This window comes from Oncorhynchus kisutch, linkage group LG28 (assembly GCF_002021735.2).
Source record: "Oncorhynchus kisutch isolate 150728-3 linkage group LG28, Okis_V2, whole genome shotgun sequence".
Taxonomy (NCBI): domain Eukaryota; kingdom Metazoa; phylum Chordata; class Actinopteri; order Salmoniformes; family Salmonidae; genus Oncorhynchus; species Oncorhynchus kisutch.
In genome coordinates this window covers 33,675,647-33,694,506 of record NC_034201.2, presented here as the reverse complement: position 1 = coordinate 33,694,506, position 18,860 = coordinate 33,675,647, and positions in this window count along the sequence as shown.

The following is an 18,860-nucleotide window of genomic DNA, read 5'->3' as shown; positions in this document are numbered from 1 at the left end:
CCGTAGCGGATACAGGCAATGAGGCAGTGATCGCTGAGATCCTGGTTGAAGACAGCGGAGGTGTATTTGGAGGGCCAGTTGGTCAGGATGACGTCTATGAGGGTGCCCTTGTTTACAGATTTAGGGTTGTACCTGGTGGGTTCCTTGATGATTTGTGTGAGATTGAGGGCATCTAGCTTAGATTGTAGGACTGCCGGGGTGTTAAGCATATCCCAGATTAGGTCACCTAACAGAACAAACTCTAAAGCTAGATGGGGGGGGGCGATCAATTCACAAATGGTGTCCAGGGCACAGCTGGGAGCTGAGGGGGGTCGGTAGTAGGCGGCAACAGTGAGAGACTTATTTCTGGAGAGAGTAATTTTCAAAATTAGTAGTTCGAACTGTTTGGGTATGGACCTGGAAAGTATGACATTACTCTGCAGGCTATCTCTGCAGTAAACTGCAACTCCTCCCCCTTTGGCAGTTCTATCTTGATGGAAGATGTTATAGTTGGGTATGGAAATCTCAGAATTTTTGGTGGCCTTCCTGAGCCAGGATTCAGACATGGCAAGGACATCAGGGTTAGCAGAGTGTGCTAAAGCAGTGAGTAAAACAAACTTAGGGAGGAGGCTTCTGATGTTGACATGCATGAAACCAAGGCTTTTTTGATCACAGAAGTCAACAAATGAGGGTGCCTGGGGACATGCAGGGCCTGGGTTTACCTCCACATCTCCCGCGGAACAGAGGAGGAGTAGAATGAGGGTGCGGCTAAAGGCTATCAAAACTGGTCGCCTAGAGCGTTGGGGACAGAGAATAAAAGGAGCAGATTTCTGGGCATGGTAGAATATATTCAGGGCATAATGCGCAGACAGGGGTATGGTGGGGTGCGGGTACAGCGGAGGTAAGCCCAGGCACTGGGTGATGATGAGAGAGATTGTATCACTGGACATGCTGGTTGTAATGGGTGAGGTCACCGCATGTGTGGGAGGTGGGACAAAGGAGGTATCAGGGGTATGAAGAGTGGAACTAGGGGCTCCATTGTAAACTAAAACAATTATAACTAACCTGAACAACAGTATACAAGGCATATTGACATTTGAGAGAGACATGTTGAATTGGGAGAGCTAGCTAAAACAGTACCTAAAACAGTAGGTGAGACAACAACAGCTAATCAGCAGACCTGTCAGATGCGCTGATGGGCTATTACAATGTTCTCCATGAGATGATGAAATGGTACAAGACTTTCTTCTATCATTTCATCGACATTGCTGTGGTGAATGCATTCATCCTACACAAGGAAATGGCTAAGAGCTTTGGAAAGACCCCCATCTCACAGCTAGCTTTCAGAGAACTGCTCATCAAGGAGTTTTCTGGCTACAGCACCACTGCACCACGTTCTGGCCCCTCTACCTCTGTCCCTTCTGCTCCTGCCACAAGTGGTGTTCACCTACCCAAATTTATTTCTGCAGGCATGGATGTGCCTCAGTGCCAAAAGGGCACAGCATGGAGGCGTCGCTGTGTTCTTTGCAAAATGAAGTCCCCCATCACCTGCACCACATGCTTGGTGACCCTCTGCTTTACAGCAGAAAGAGACTGCTATGGCACCTGGCATCAGCAGCACAATATTGGGTCTTCCAAATATTGAAAGTGTTATTTTGTAAATGTATTTTTTTTTTCTTGTTAGGGGGTGTGTTAGAATACCATTTTGGTATTTTGTATATACACTGCTCAAAAAAATAAAGGGAACACTAAAATAACACATCCTAGTTCTGAATGAATGAAATATTCTTATTAAATACTTTTTTCTTTACATAGTTGAATGTGCTGACAACAAAATCACACAAAAATCAATGGAAATCAAATGTCTCAACCCATGGAGGTCTGGATTTGGAGTCACACTCAAAATTAAAGTGGAAAACCACACTACAGGCTGATCCAACTTTGATGTAATGTCCTAAAAACAAGTCAAAATGAGTCTCAGTAGTGTGTGTGGCCTCCACGTGCCTGTATGACCTCGCTACAACGCCTGGGCATGCTCCTGATGAGGTGGCGGATGGTCTCCTGAGGGATCTCCTCCCAGACCTGGACTAAAGAATCCGCCAACTCCTGGACAGTCTGTCAGGACAGTCTGTCAGCGAGACATGATGTCCCATGGGCATGTGTAGTAACTAGGTAAGGTGGTCGATGATTAGTGTCATTGGGAATTTCAAATTAAGGAAGGTACTGCAGTACTAGGTACTCTCACATGTTGATACTCAACATTCTCACCCCAATTAACATCTCTCCATATCCCCAACATTTCACTCTGGTTATAAGGAATTGCCCTTAAAATTAAATATCAGCCCGTGATGTGATTGATGCATACGTACAAACCTAACAACTACTTTGATTGACTACTGTGGCATAGTGTAGAGAGAGGGCTAGAAATGTATTGACGCCCAGTGTCCCTCATCCTGCTGACATTTCTCTGTGTTAGAAATGGAAACACCACCCACATCCTGTATTAGGAGGAAACTCACAAGGAATATAATTTCAAACATCCTTCACTTGTCACTAAGGCAATAATATTCAATCGTCCTATTGTCAAGGTAATCAATCACAAAGTCCTTCAAAAGTGACCAGCTCTTCCACACTGGTATCAGTCCCACAGATAACAATTACAAATTTTGCCAGTAATGAGGAATTCTTCCACTGGTAGCACTTCACCTGTGATCTTGTATCGTTTCAGGTACAGTCAAGGGATATTGGGGGGGCAGGGTAGCCTAGTGGTTAGAGCATTGGACTAGTAACCGAAAGGTTGCAAGTTCGAATCCCTGAGCTGATAAGGTACAAAATCTGTCGTTCTGCCCCTGAACAGGCAGTTAACCCACTGTTCCTAGGCCGTCATTGAAAATAAGAATTTGTTCTTAACTGACTTGCCTAGTAAAATAAAAAAATTAAATAAAATAAATTGCTGCAGCCTCAGATGATAGATTCTCATAACATGTAAAGACAGAAACAAAAAAGTGAAAGTAAACCCTCTTAATTAAGGATACCCCCTTTTTAAAATTTTCACCTAAAATGACACACCCAAATCTAACTGGGTGTGCTCAGGCCCTGAAGCAGGGATATGCATATTCTTGGTACCATTTGAAAGGAAACACTTTGAACGTTGTGGAAATGTGAAAGGAATGTAGGTGAATATAACAGAATAGACCTGGTAAAAGATAATACAAATACAAACGTTTTTTTTCTACCATCTTTGAAATGCAAGAGAAAGGCAATAATGTATTATTCCAGCCCATGTGCAATTTAGATTTGGTCCACTAGATGGCAGCAGTGTATGAGCAATGTTTTAGACTGATCAAATGAACCATTGCATTTATGTTAAAAATGTTGAGTCAAGACTGCCCAAATGTGCCTAATATGTTTATTAATAACTGTTCATGTTCAAAATTATGCACTATCCTCAAATAATAGCATGGAATTCTTTCACTGTATATTGGACAGTGCAGTTAGATTAACAAGATTTGAAGCTTTCTGCCAATATCAGATATGTCTATGTCTTGGGAAATTCTTGTTACTTACAACCTCATGTTAGCTCAACCGTCCCGTGAAAGGGACACCGATCCCGAAAAAGGAAAGTAACATGTCCTGGTTTCAAGAGATGCTTACTTAGATTCCCCTAGGTAATCATGTCCCGATTTTCTGGAAAATGTTAGACATTTCACCTATTATCCACTAAATATTAGCAGATTAGTTACAGATGGGAGCCAGACAGGCAGTGTGTACACCTTGCTTGAGAGGTACAGTTTATTATGGGTATAGATCAAGGATGGACAACTTTGATGGGGGTTGGGGTCACAAAAAATCTGAACTCACTCATCATGGGGAGCCGCAGTTGCGCCACCACATCTGATCAAATCAAATGTATTTATATAGCCCTTCGTACATCAGCTTATCAAAGTGATGTACAGAAACCCAGCCTAAAACCCCAAACAGCAAGCAATGCAGGTGTTGAAGCACATTGGCTAGGAAAAACGCCCTAGAAAGGCCAAAACCTAGGAAGAAACCTAGAGAGGAACCAGGCTATGAGGGGTGGCCAGTCCTCTTCTGGCTGTGCCGGGTGGAGATTATAACAGAACATGGCCAAGATGTTCAAATGTTCATAAATTACCAGCATGGTCAAATAATAGGTCTGGGACAGGTAGCACGTCCGATGAACAGGTCAGGATTCCATAGCCGCAGGCAGAACAGTTGAAACTGGAGCAGCAGCACAGCCAGGTGGACTGGGGACAGCAAGGAATCATCATGTCAGGTAGTCCTAAGGCATGGTCCTAGGGCTCAGGTCCTCAGAGAGAGAGAATTAGAGAGAGCATACTTAAATTCACACAGGACACCGGATAAGACAGAAGTACTCCAGATATAACAAACTGACCCTAGCTCCCGACACAAACTACTGCAGCATAAATACTGGAGACTGAGACCGAAGGGGTCAGGAGACACTGTGGCCCCATCCGATGATACCCCCGGACAGGGCCAAACAGGAAGGATATAACCCCACCCACTTTGCCAAAGCATAGCCCCCACACCACTAGAGGGATATCTTCAACCACCAACTTACCATCCTGAGACAAGGCCGAGTATAGCCCACAAAGATCTCTGCCACATCACAACCCAAGGGGGGGCGCCAACCCAGACAGGAAGATCACATCAGTGACTCAACTCACTCAAGTGACACACCCCTCCTAGGGACGGCATGAAAGAGCACCAGTAAGCCAGTGACTCAGCCCCTGTAATAGGGTTAGAGGCAGAGAATCCCAGTGAAAAGAGGGTAACCAGCCAGGCAGAGACAGCAAGGGCGGTTCGTTGCTCCAGAGCCTTTCCGTTCACCTTCACACTCCTGGACCAGACTACACTCAATCATATGACCCACTGAAGAGATGAGTCTTCAGTAAAGATTTAAAGGTTGAGACCGAGTCTGATACATTTGATTTTTTGTAGTTTTAGCGTAAATTCCGTGCAATTCTACACATTATGCCATGGGGTGTAGAGAGAAAATGTTGCTGTTATAAAGCAAGTTTGCTGCAATTCTACATAGTTTGCCATGAAAGATTTAGCAATTTTATAATTAATTTCATGCAATTTGACACATTTTGCCATAGGGTGGAGAGAAATGTTTACAGTTTTTAATATGATATCTAATAAAGTCAATGGGGGCCCCCGGGCGGTAATTTGACCATGATTACTACAAGTTTAGATAGCTGGCCGCTAGACTAACTTACCAATCTAAAACATTTTAGCTGACAAAACAAATACAATAGGGTTTGCTGCTGAAACGCTAATAATAGCCATGTTTGGGTGAGAAGATGCACAGAAATGAAACCAACTACACTGTGCCCATTGTTGAATAAGTACAGTGAGGTGAACAGACTAGAATCCGATCTAGTGCATGATAGATTGGAATGACAGCGAGACCCGCTCCACTGAGGCCCGAGCTATAGAAAAGAAAGATGTTAAGGAGAGCTGTAATTAAAGCTAGCGTGAGTGACTATGCCGCGTGCTCCAAGAGAGCTGAGCAGTGGGGTATTCAAACTTAATGATCATGTCCTTCACACCCCATTGCTTTACGGCTCTTTAAATGAAAAATGATTTTACAAGAAATTAAGGTAAAGTATTTAAGTTGCCTTGGTTGGCATCAAAGGTATCTGAATACAGACAATATTTGTCTTGATTCAGGTGAGCTGGCCAGGCACCAGACACATTTTCTATTCTATTTTCTATGTGAAATTGCAGGGCAATGCAACTTGAAGGAATTCGTTTATTTTCAGAGGGAGGTGCATTACCTGTTCATTTAGATGGCCAATGGATATCTACAGGACATTTGTTTTGTGCGCATAGAAATAAATGTGAACATAAACACGCACAGACACCCACTCTACATTGGTTTCTGTTGGTTAAAGCGGTGACAGCCCTTTCAAACAAATAAGAATGAATTATACAGGTCTGTACGTCAAGGACATTCAGTGTACTGTATTCCAACCACACACACACACACATCTTAAGTGAAGAACTGAATTCTCTTTGTGCTTGTTCGTGGGCTCACATCTCCTCACCCACTCGATCACCTCAAATTAATCTCTGTCTGTCTGAGTGTGTCTGTCTTATGGTCCCACAATGATCCTTATGTTCTGCTTTTAATTTGGAATTCAATGAAGTAGCTGTCATTGTTCCTCATCACTCTAACACCCAGCCACAGATCTCACAATTACCATTTGAATGATCCTGCGTCATGAGAGATTCAACAAAGAATCACAGCTCTCCATGTTAAAGGTCATTCTGAATCTTAGTCCTTGGCTCATGCTAGCCCTTTTCAGTGCAGTGAACTACAGTGGCTATCACTTGATAAAATGATCATTCAGCTGAAGCTGGGATTGGCCCATAAAATAGTGTATGTTACACTCCCCCAGTATCGAAATAACTATTTTACTACTGTTAGGAACTCTCATTCTTAAGCCACGAGAGGCAGTGCCACAGATTGTGCCATGTCCATTCAAGAGTGGTACTGGCCAGAACACGTTTATATATACGGCAGTGGAGAAGAACAAATGTCAGTCTGAGATAAAAACGGTTTCTGACATTCTTCGGTTCAAACACTTGATAAAAACGGTTTCTGACATTCTTGGGTTCAAACACTCCCGCGAGGTTTGGTTAATGTTGAGATAGCCAAGTGGAAAGCCAATCTGCGCTAGTGTATGGATTTCTTGTGTATATTTTCATTTTTTTGTATATATGTAAATGTTGACATTGTGTATGATTGAATGTTTGGCACAGAGTGCCCATGTCACTTGTTTTGCTCTGCAGCCTCTTGCTTACCAATAGAGGACCACAATGGAAACAAGTATTTTACTTTGTGTATATAATCCTCTGCAATTTTGGTACATGTATTAGACGCCTGGTGTGGTTTCTTTATGTATTTTAAATTGTCAAATCAAAGTGTATGTCTTTGGCATCCACAGGCAAAAACATTACTTCATGTTCAGCATCACAGCACTTTCTAAAGGTCTTCTTTTTCCCCCTGCCATTTCATACAGTGTAACATTATATTCCCCTCTCCCGCTTCATGATTAAAACATAAGAGTGTGACAGGAAAGGAGAGTGTATAAAATGCCTTTGATCCTATTAGCAATGCTGAGACACTTTCTCCATGCGAGTCTGGAGGTGTGCTGTTTTACTATCGCCCATCATGGATTATTTCAAAAGGCTCCTGGATCTCTAGTGTCAGAGACCCGTAGGTCATGGCCACAGCATGGTTGTATGATCATGTGGGACAACCATAGAAATAGAATGGGGACAATGCCGCAACATGAATGGCCAGGATTTCAAGTATAGACTGTATCAGTAGCAGAGCAAATTTGATTTGATTTGAGACTGCATTTCCTCCCTCAAAGGTCCAAAATAATTTGCTTTGCTGAATTTTTTTTCCAGAGAGCCCACTGATTGAGAGACTAGTCAAGGACCATATCACCTCCACCCTACCTGACACCCTAGACCCACTCCAATTTGCTTACCACCCAAATAGGTCCACAGACAATGCAATCTCACCCACACTGCACACTGCCCTAACCCATCTGGACAAGAGGAATACCTATGTGAGAATGCTGTTCATCGACTACAGCTCAGCATTGTACACCATTGTACCCTCCAAACTCGTCATCAAGCTCGAGACCCCGGGACTCGACCCCGCCCTGTGTAACTGGGTACTGGACTTCCTGACGGGCTGCCCCCAGGTGGTGAGGGTAGGTAACATCTCCACCCCGCTGATCCTCAACACTGGGGCCCCACAAGGGTGCGTTCTGAGCCCTCTCCTGTACTCCCTGTTCCCCCATGACTGCGTGGCCATGCACGCCTCCAACTCAATCATCAAGTTTGCGGACGACACTACAGTGGTAGGCTTGATTACCAACAACGACGAGACGGCCTACAGAGAGGAGGTGAGGGCCCTTGGAGTGTGGTGTCAGGAAAATAACCTCCCACTCAATGTCAACAAAACAAAAGGAGATGATTGTGGACTTCAGGAAAAAGCAGAGGAGCACCCCCCCTATCCACATCGATGGGACAGTAGTGGAGAGGGTAGTAAGTTTTAAGTTCCTCTGCGTACACATCACGGACAAACTGAATTGGTCCACCCACACAGACAGCATCGTGAAGAAGGCGCAGCAGCGCCTCTTCAACCTCAGGAGGCTGAAGAAATTAAGCTCGTCACCAAAAGCACACAACCTTCTACAGATGCACAATCGAGAGCATCCTGTCGGGCTGTATCATCGCCTGGTACGGCAACTGCTAATCCCACAACCGTAAGGCTCTCCAGAGGGTAGTGAGGTCTGCACAACGCATCACCGGGGACAAACTACCTGCCCTCCAGAACACCTACACCACCCGATGTCACAGGAAGGCCATAAAGATCATCAAGGACAACAACCACCCGAGCCACTGCCTGTTCATCCCGCTATCATCCAGAAGGCGAGGTCAGAACAGGTGCATCAAAGCAGGGACCGAGAAACTGAAAAACAGCTTCTATCTCAAGGCCATCAGACTGTTAAACAGCCACCACTGACTCAACTCCAACCACTTTATTAATGTAAATTGATGTAAAATATATCACTAGCCACTTTAAACAATGCTACTTAATATAATGTTTACATAACCTACATTACTCATCTCATATGTATATACTGTACTCGATACCATCTGCTGCATCTTGGCTATGCCGTTCTGTACCACCACTCATTCATATATCTTTATGTACATATTCTTTATCCCTTTACACTTGTGTATAAGGTAGTAGTTTTGGAATTGTTAGGTTAGATTACTCGTTGGTTATTACTGCATTGTCGGAACTAGAAGCACAAGCATTTCGCTACACTCGCATTAACATCTGCTAACCATGTGTATGTGACAAATAAATTTGATTTTATGGCTCACAATACAAATAGAGACACCAACAATGGAAGCTCTATTAATCATTTCCCTCCTTTTCCAGCACCTAGACCTACTGTATATGTGGATGCAGACTTTAAGGGTGCATCCCAAATGGCACCTTATTCTTAATGTAGTGCACTACTTTTGACCATGGGCCCAGCTAATTTCAGGTGCTAAGCATGAGTCTGGAAACAAACACTTTATCGGTGTTGTGTTTTGGGAAATCAGAGTTCTCACATCACACGTTGTTTGCGTATGATAAGCCGTGGGAGTAGAGGGAGGGGGACGAGTGGCCTTTAGTCACCTAAGCTTCTGTTGCTTTAATTGAAAATCTCACCTCCTGCTGTTTTCACGGCGGGATCCTGTCAGGGAATAGAGGACAAATTGGATTTTCGAAACATTAGCTGCATATAAATAACTTAAAGAAGATACAAATTGAGAGGGCTGACAGTCATGATGTATTCAAGGGAACTTAGGCACACGGTCATTTTGATCTCACCCTTAATAAGGGCACACACCATAACGCATGTTGGCCATGCACAGCCCTATGCAGTAGCTCACCTTTGTGGGTGTCGACGAGCTGTGGTGATTCTAGATCAGGGCTGCCCAACCTGTTGCTGGAGGGCTACCGTCCTGTAGGTTTTTGCTCCAACCACTGTAGTAACTAACCTGATTCAGTTTCTCAACCAGCTAATTATAAGAATCATGTGTGCTAGATTAGGGTTGGAGTGAAAACTTTCAGCACGGTACGTGTTTGGGAACATGATTTGATCTTTTATTTAACTAGGCAAGTCAGTTAAGATCAAGTTCTTATTTACAATGACAGCCTACCCTGCCCAAGGTTAGGGCAACCCTGATCTGGCCCTCAAAATTGTGAAAGACTCCAGCCACCCAAGAAATACACTGTTCTTTCTACTACCTCACGTCAACCAGTACTGGAGCGCCAAATCCTGGACCAAAAGGCTCCTGAACTGACAATTCATCAAATGGGTACCTGGACTATTTACATTGACCCCTTTTTTTGTTGCACTGACTCTACACTCACTCGACTCTACTCACACACACACTACACTGACACTCCAACACACACATGCATATTGACGACACACACTCGCACTCCTCACATGCGGTGCTGCTACTCTTATGTTGTCTGATTTACCCCTACCTACAGTACAGTGACTTTAGAAAGTATTCACACACCTTGACTTCTTCCTTATTATGTTGTATTACAGCCTGAATTGAGATTGTGCCACTGGCCTACACACAATACATTCATGTTTAGAAATCTATTTAAAACGAACAGCTGAAATATCTTGAGTCAATAAATATTCAAACCCTTTGTTATGGCAATTCTAAACAAGTTCAGGAGTATTAAGAAGTCCCATAATAAGTTGCATGGACTCTGTGTGCAATAATCGTGTTTAACATTATTTTTAAATAACTACCTCATCTTGAGGGCAGCCCGAGTGGCACAGCGGTCTAAGGCACCGCATCTCAGTATTAGAGGTGTCACTACTGTTACCCTGGTTCGAATGCAGGCTGCATCACGACTGGACGTGATTGGGAGTCCCATAGGGTGGTGCATAATTGGCCCAGCATTGTCCGGGTTTGGCCGTCATCGTAAACAAGAATTTATTCTTAACTGACTTGCCTAGTTAAATTAATGTTAAATATAATATAAAAAATGTACAATTATCTGTAAGGTCCCTCAGTCGAGCAGGGAATTTCAACCACAAAGACCAGGGAGGCTTTCCAATTCTTTGCAAAGAGCACCTATTGGTAGAAAAGTATTTAAAAAAGCAGACATTGAATATCCCTTTGAGCATGGTGAAGTTATTAATTACACTTTGGATGGTGTATCAATACACCCAGTTTCCGGAGAGGAAGGAAACCGCTCAGGGATTTCACCATGAGGCCAATGGTGATTTTAAAACAGTTACAGAGATTAATGGCTGTGACAGGAGAAAACTGAGGATGGATCAACAACATTGTAGTTACTCCACAATACTAACCTAAATGACAGGGTGAAAAGGAGGAAGCCTGTACAGAATAAAAATATTCCAAGGCATGCATCCTGTTTGCAATAAGGCACTAAAGTAAAACTGCAAAAAAAGACATTAACTTCATGTCCGGGGCAAGTCCAACACATTATTTTATTTAACTAAGCAAGTCAGTTAAGAACAAATTCTTATTTTCAATGATGGCCTAGGAACAGTGGGTTAACTGACTAGTTCAGGGGAAGAAAGACAGATTTTTACATTGTCAGCTCGAGGAGTCGATCTTGCAACCTTCCAGTTACTAGTCCAATACTCTAACCACTAGGCTACCTGCCGCCCCATCTCTGAGTACACTCTTAATATTTTCAAGCATGGTGGTGGCTGCATCATGTTATGGGTATGTTTGTCAATGGCAAGGACTAGGGAGTTTTTAGGATCAAAATAAACGGAATAGAGCTAAGCACAGGAAAAACCTGGTTCAGTCTGCTTTCCACCAGACAATGGGAGACAAATTCAACTTTCAGCAGGACAATAACCTTTAAACACAAAGCTAAATATAAAATCAAGATGACATTGAATGGGCCTCCCGAGTGGTGCAGTGGTCTAAGGCACTGCATCGCAGTGCTAGCTGTCCCACTAGAGATTCTGGGTTTGATTGCAGGCTCTGTCGCAGCCGGCCACGACCAGGAGACCCATGGGGCGGCACACAATTTGCCCAGCATCCTCCGGGTTAGGGAAGGGTTTGGCTGGCAGGGATGTCCTTGTCCCATCGCTCATTAGCGACTCATGTGGTGGGCTGGGCGCAGTGCACACTGACAGTTGCACGGTGTCTCCTCCGACACGTTGGTGTGGCTGGCTTCTGGGTTAAGCGGGCATTGTGTCAAGAAGCAGTGCGGCTTGGTTGGGTTGTGTTTCGGAGGACGCACGGCTCTCGACCTTCGCCTCTCCCAAGTCCGTACGGGAGTTGCAGCAATGAGACAAGACTGTAACTACCAATTGGATACCATGAAATTGGGGAGAAAAGGGGTTTAAAAAAAGATGACATTGAATGTTCTTGAGTGGTGCAGTTTTGACATAAAGCGGCTTGAAAATGGCTTTCTGGCAATGATCAACAAAAAAAATTACTGAATATTCTGCAAATATTGTACAATCCAGCTGTACGAAGCTCTTAGAGACTCACCAGCAAATATTCACAACTGTAAATCGCTTCCAAAGGTGATTCTAACATGTACTGACTCAGGGGTGTGGATACTTAGTGGGACAAAAAAGTATTTAGTCAGCCACCAATTGTGCAAGTTCTCCCACTTAAGATGAGAGGCCTGTAATTTTCATCATAGGAGGTACACTTCACCTATGACAGACAAAATGAGAGAAAAAAATCCAGAAAATCACATTGTAGGATTTTTTATGAATTTATTTGCAAATTATGGTGGAAAATAAGTATTTGGTCACCTACAAACAAGCAAGATTTCTAGCTCTCACAGACTTGTAACTTCTTCTTTAAGAGGCTCCTCTGTCCTCAACTTGTTACCTGTATCAATGGCACCTGTTTGAACTTGTTATCAGTATAAAAGACACCTGTCCACAACCTCAAACAGTCACACTCCAAACTCCACTATTGCCAAGACCAAAGAGCTGTCAAAGGACACCAGAAACAAAAGACCTGCACCAGGCTGGGAAGACTGAATCTGCTATAGGTAAGCAGCTTGGTTTGAAGAAATCAACTGTGGGAGCAATTATTAGGGATTGGAAGACATACAAGACCACTGATAATCTCCCTCGAGCTGGGGCTCCACGCAAGATCTCACCCCGTGGGGTCAAAATGATCACAAGAACGGTGAGCAAAAATCCCAGAACCACACAGGGGGACCTAGTGAATGACCTGCAGAGAGCTGGGACCAAAGTAACAAAGCCTACCATTAGTAACACACTACTCCGCCAGGGACTCAAATCCTGCAGTGCCAGACGTGTCCCCCTGCTTAAGCCAGTACATGTCCAGGCCCGTCTGAAGTTTGCTAGAGAGCATTTGGATGATCCAGAAGAAGATTGGGAGAATGTCATATGGTCAGATGAAACCAAAATATAAGTTTTTGGTAAAAACTCAACTCGTCGTGTTTGGAGGACAAAGAATGCTGAGTTGCATCCAAAGAACATCATACCTACTGTGAAGCATGGGGGTGGAAACATCATGCTTTGGGGATGTTTTTCTGCAAAGGGACCAGAACGACTGATCCGTGTAAAGGAAAGAATGAATTGGGCCATGTATCGTGAGATTTTGAGTGAAAACCTTCCATCAGCAAGGGCATTGAAGATGAAACGTGGCTGGGTCTTTCAGCATGACAATGATCCCAAACACCATCCCAAACTCCAAGCATTGATTATGCAAGAATGGGCTGCCATCAGTCAGGATGTGGCCCAGAAGTTAATTGACAGCATGCCAGGACGGATTGCAGAGATCTTGAAAAAGAAGGGTCAACACTGCAAATATTGACTCTTTGCATCAACTTAATGTAACTGTCAATAAAAGCCTTTGACACTGCTTGTAATTATACCTCAGCATTCCATAGTAACATCTGACAAAAATATCTAAAGACACTGAAGCAGCAAACTTTGTGGAAATTAATATGTGTCAATCTCAAAATGTTTGGCCACAACTGTAGATGATACCATGATTACGGAGAATCCTGAATTAATTGCAAATAACGATGAGTGAGAAAGTTAGATGCAGAAATATAAAACCCTACCATTACAATAACAGGGGAGGTTAGCATTTTGGGGGGCTATGATATTAGTGCCTCCTAACTTTCTTACTCATCATTATTCATTATTCATTCAGGATTATCCGTAATGGTATCATCTCTATTAATGTAAAAGAGTTTAGAAACATATTCTAGTCGCAGAAAGTGTTCTACTTGGAACCAAAAAGGTTCTTCAAAGGACTCTTCTATTGGGACAGACAAATAAACCATTTTAAGGTTCTAGATAGCACTTTTTTTCCTAAGGGTGTATTGTGCACAAAATCTGAAACATAACCAAAACAAACAGAAAATTCATCCAACAAATCTGTAGTCGCGAGCTTTATGTAGTCATTGCGTGCTATAAATATGGGACCAAATTCTTAACTTTTGACTACTTTAATACACACACTATGAGTAAATTTGTCCAATGGGGGAGTATGTACAAAATGTGTTAGAATTCTAAACAGTTCACCCAATATGGATGTCAATGCACTCAAATTAAAGCTGACAGTCTGCACTTCAACCCCATAGTCATTGTATCATTTCAAATCCAATGTGCTGGAGTACAGAGCCAAAACTACACAAATGTGTCACTGTCCCAATACTTTTGGAGCTCACTGTGTTTATGTTTATGTAAAAGCATGTTTTCACTTTGTCATTAAGGGGTATTGTTTGCAGAAGGGTGAGAAACATATGTGGAATAAGTCAAGGGGTATAAATACTTTCTGAAGGAACTGTACATGCACATACAGTTGAAGTCAGAAGTTTACATACACTAAGGTTGGAGTCATTAAAACACATTTTACAACCACTCCACAAATTTCTTGTTAACAATCTGCAGTTTTGGCAAGTCAGTTAGGACGTCTACTTTGTGCATGACGCAAGTAATTTGTCCAACAATTGTTTACAGACAGATTAGTTCACTGTATCACAATTCCAGTGGGTCAGAAGTTAACATGCACTAAATTGACTGTGCATTTAAACAGCTTGGAAAATTCCCAAAAATTATGTCATGGCTTTAGAAGTTTCTAATATGCTAATTGACATAATTTGAGTCAATTGGAAGTGTACCTGTGGATGTATTTCAAGGCCTACCTTCAAACTCAGTGCCTCTTTGCTTGACATCATGGGAAAATCAAAAGAAATCAGCCAAGTCCGACGTCCACAAGTCTGGTTCATCCTTGGGAGCAATTTCCAAATGCCTGAAGGAACCACGTTCATCTGTAAAAACAACAGTACGCAAGTATAAACACCATGGGACCACGCAGCCGTCATACCCCTCAGGAAGGAGACGCATTCTGTCTCCTAGAGATGAACTTACTTTGGTGCGAAAAGTGCAAATCAATCCCAGAACAACAGCAAAGGACCTTGTGAAGATGCTGGAGGAAACAGGGAAAAAAGTATATATCTAGAAGAAAAAGAAACGCACACCTATTTAGACGAGGTGCTGGCTAGAGGTGCTGGCTAGAGGTGCTGGCTAGCGGAGTAGAAAACTTGAAAATGAAAGAGAGCCGCACACTCTAGGAGCTCAGATGCAAAAATGTAATTACCAATGTTTCGACAGCCAAACTGTCTTCATCAGGGTATAATCACAAACACTGCGGGATGACTCATTAATGTAGTGTCAAAAGACACCGGTGTCTGTAATCATGGCCAAGAGTGGCCTAATATCATTGGTTAATCATCAAATATTAAAATGGCATACAAAGAACAGCATACAAACAACAAATGGATAGCATACGATCATAAATTCATTTTGACTACAAAAGCTTACAAACAATTACAATGGCAAAGTCACAATAATCACAAGAATGTTACAAAACCTCCAGGGCGCCCTATTGTAGCGGGCATTGATGCAGTAACGGCCCCTCTATCTACTGTTGTTGACTTTTTTATTAGACCACTCGCAGAACAGCTCCCCTCCTTTGAAAAGGACACCAGCAGTATGATATCTATCATTGAATCTCTAGATCCTCTCCCTGAGAATACCTTGTTAGTTACTTTTGATGTTGAGTCGTTATACACAAATATTCCACACGAGGTCGGTATTGAAGCTATGGAACATTTTCTTCTGCAACGTGACCCTAATGAACTACCTTCCAGTGCATGCATTATAACATTGGCTGAAATAATAGTACTCACACATAACTATTTCATGTTTCTAAATTATTTCTTTATTCAGACGAAGGGTACTGCTATGGGATCCCCCATGGCTCCTAACTATGTTAATTTGTATGTGGGTTACATGGAGAAACAGTCTATTTTCAATTCTCTAAAAAATGTTTTCTTGCCTAACATCATTATTTGGAAACGGTATATTGATGATATTTTTGTTCTATGGAGGGGTGATGCAAAACAGCTCCAGGCGTTCCATGCTTTTCTTAACTCCTGTTCTGATCATTTGAGATTTACTATGTAATCTGATACACGTCTAATCAGTTTTCTTGATCTTCTGATCTTGTGTGAAGATAATGTTCTATACACTGATCTTTACAGGAAGCCTACTGATCCTAACAGTTTGTTGAGGGCGGATAATTGTCACCCACTTCCCTTGAAAAATAGTTTGCCCTAAAGCCAATTCTGTCGAATCAAAAGAATTTGCAAAAAACAATCAGATTTCGACAGAAATGTGGCTGAGATGCAAAGAAAGTTCAAGGAGAGGGGCTACAAAATTGATCAGATTAATATTGCCATTGAGAAAATTCAAAACAAAACGAGACATGACGTTTTTCGAGGTCAGTCTCGCAAAAAGACCCATTCTTGTGTTCTAACTACCCGCTATTCAAAGTGTTCTGAACAAATTAAGGGAATTGTTCATAAACATTGGCACATTCTAAAATCCGATGATAGTCTCGGTAATGTGTTTTCGGACCTTCCGTTGGTCGTATTCTTGCAGGGCAGAAATCTCAGAGACCAATTGGTAAACTCTGATTTACCAGCCCAAGATATTCCTGAACAACGTCTATTTGTGCCCCTACTGGATGGAAATTACAAATGTAATGGCTGTGCTCAATGCAATGACACTTATAAATGTAGATACTTCAAACACCCACAAACAGGGAAATCGATCCCAATCAAAGGTGTTATTATGTGCTCCACGAAGGCAGTTATTTATCTTATAACTTGTCCTTGTCGTAAAAATTATGTGGGTAAAACAAAGTGTGAATTAAAAGTACGTATCTCAGAGCATCGTAGCACCATTAGGTGTAAAACTTTATTTACCCAGTTGCGGCCCACTTCTTGGAGGCAGGCCACTTGATTTTGTCTCTGCGTTATATTGGCATCGAACATTTTCAAAAAAGTATCTATATCTACAGTAAAATGAGTCCTATATCAACATAACCTGAAATGCATCTCAGCAAGGAAAAAGCCACTGCTCCAAAACCGCCATAAAAAACTGCACATGGGGACAAAGATTGTACTTTCTGGAGAAATGTCCTCTGGTCTGATGAAACACAAATAGAACTGTTTGGCCATAATGACCATCATTATGTTTGGAGGAAAAAGGGGGAGGCTTGCAAGCCGGAGAACACCATACTAACCATGAAGCACGGGGGTGGCACTTCACAAAATAGATGGCATCATGAGAAAGGACAATTATGTGGATAAATTGAAGCCACATGTCAAGACATCAGTCTTGGAAGTTAAAGCTTGGTCGCAAATGGGTCTTCCAAATGGACAATGACCCCAAGCATACTTCCAAAGTTGTGGCAAAATGGCTTAAGGACAACAAAGTCAAGATATTGGAGTGGCCACCACAAAGCCCTGACCTCAATCCTATAGCAAATCTGTGGGCAGAACTAAGAAAGCGTGTGCGAGCAAGAAGGCCTACAAACCTGACTGTCAGGAGGAATGGGCCAAAATTCACCCAACTTATTGTGGGAAGCTTGTGGAAGGATACCCAAAACGTTTGACCGAAGTTAAACAATTTAAAGGCAATGCTTCCAAATACTAATTGATTGTATGTAAACTTCTGACCCACTGGGAATGTGATGAAATAAATAAAGCTGAAGTAAATCTGACATTTCACATTCTTAAAATAAAGTGGTGATCCTAACTAACCTAAAACAGGGTTTTTTGTTTTTTTTGCAAAAGAAAATTATGACTTTTTTCGTACTTTTTAGCTCTCCATTGTTAGGAAAGGGCTTGTGAGTAAGCATTTCACAATAGTCTGCACCTGTTGTATTCGGCTCATGTGACAAATAAAATTGTATTTGTTTTAATTTGATTTAAAGACGTCCTAAGATTTGGCAAGTATAAATACGATAAATACACACACTAAAGGTAAAGAAATAAATTCTGAGCAAAATAGTGTTTTATAGACACAACTACAAACTTCAACGAGTAGGGCATTCAAGGAGGTCTGATGGGGATTTGTGATCTCACCGCCTCCCCCTTGCTTTAGGAACAATAGAGGAGCAACAGAGAACAACAGAGGAAAGGCCCGCCCACCCCCAGCCACTTGTGCCATGTCATAAGGATAGGACCACCTATTGAGATTTTGTTGAGTAAATCAGGTGATAAATGAGCTCAAAAGGAGACTGGAGTAGGACTTTAAACCTTGACAATGTTAAGATTACACACCTCGATTGTCCTTTGCCCCTGTTAACAGTATTAACACCAGTCGTAGAAAGTACCATACTGTCATTGATTATTCAGATTTTCATATTGAGCCCTAATAACAATTCTAGATGCTATTAAAATGATAGTTTTGTAGAATCATTCACTGTTGGCCGGTGCCACCTTAATTAGGGAGGACGGGTTCATGGTAATGGTTGGAATGGAATCAAGACAAGCTAACCACGCAAATGGAATGAATCACTGTGTTTCACAACTGATCCGAATAAGATGGCCCTGCAGGGATGTTCGTTGGTGTGGAGCTTTTACATTTTTTAAAACACTTTTTCGGTTGTAATGCTGGGAAAACGGGCTATCGATTCCCCATTTGTTCCTTACTGCTCTTGTCCCTGTCGGGCCCCCCAGGTTTTCATCAGTCTGTAATGGAGAAACAGTGGAGATGAATGAGCCCGACACACTGATTCAGCTCAGACTCATATCAGCTCTACACCTGCACTCTTGCTGATGGCTGGCTCAACCTCCAGAGTTATGAATATCCATCCCTCTTGCAGCCAGTCCCAATAATGAGATGCCAGCGAAGCAGAGCAGGCGTGAAAAACGGCAACAA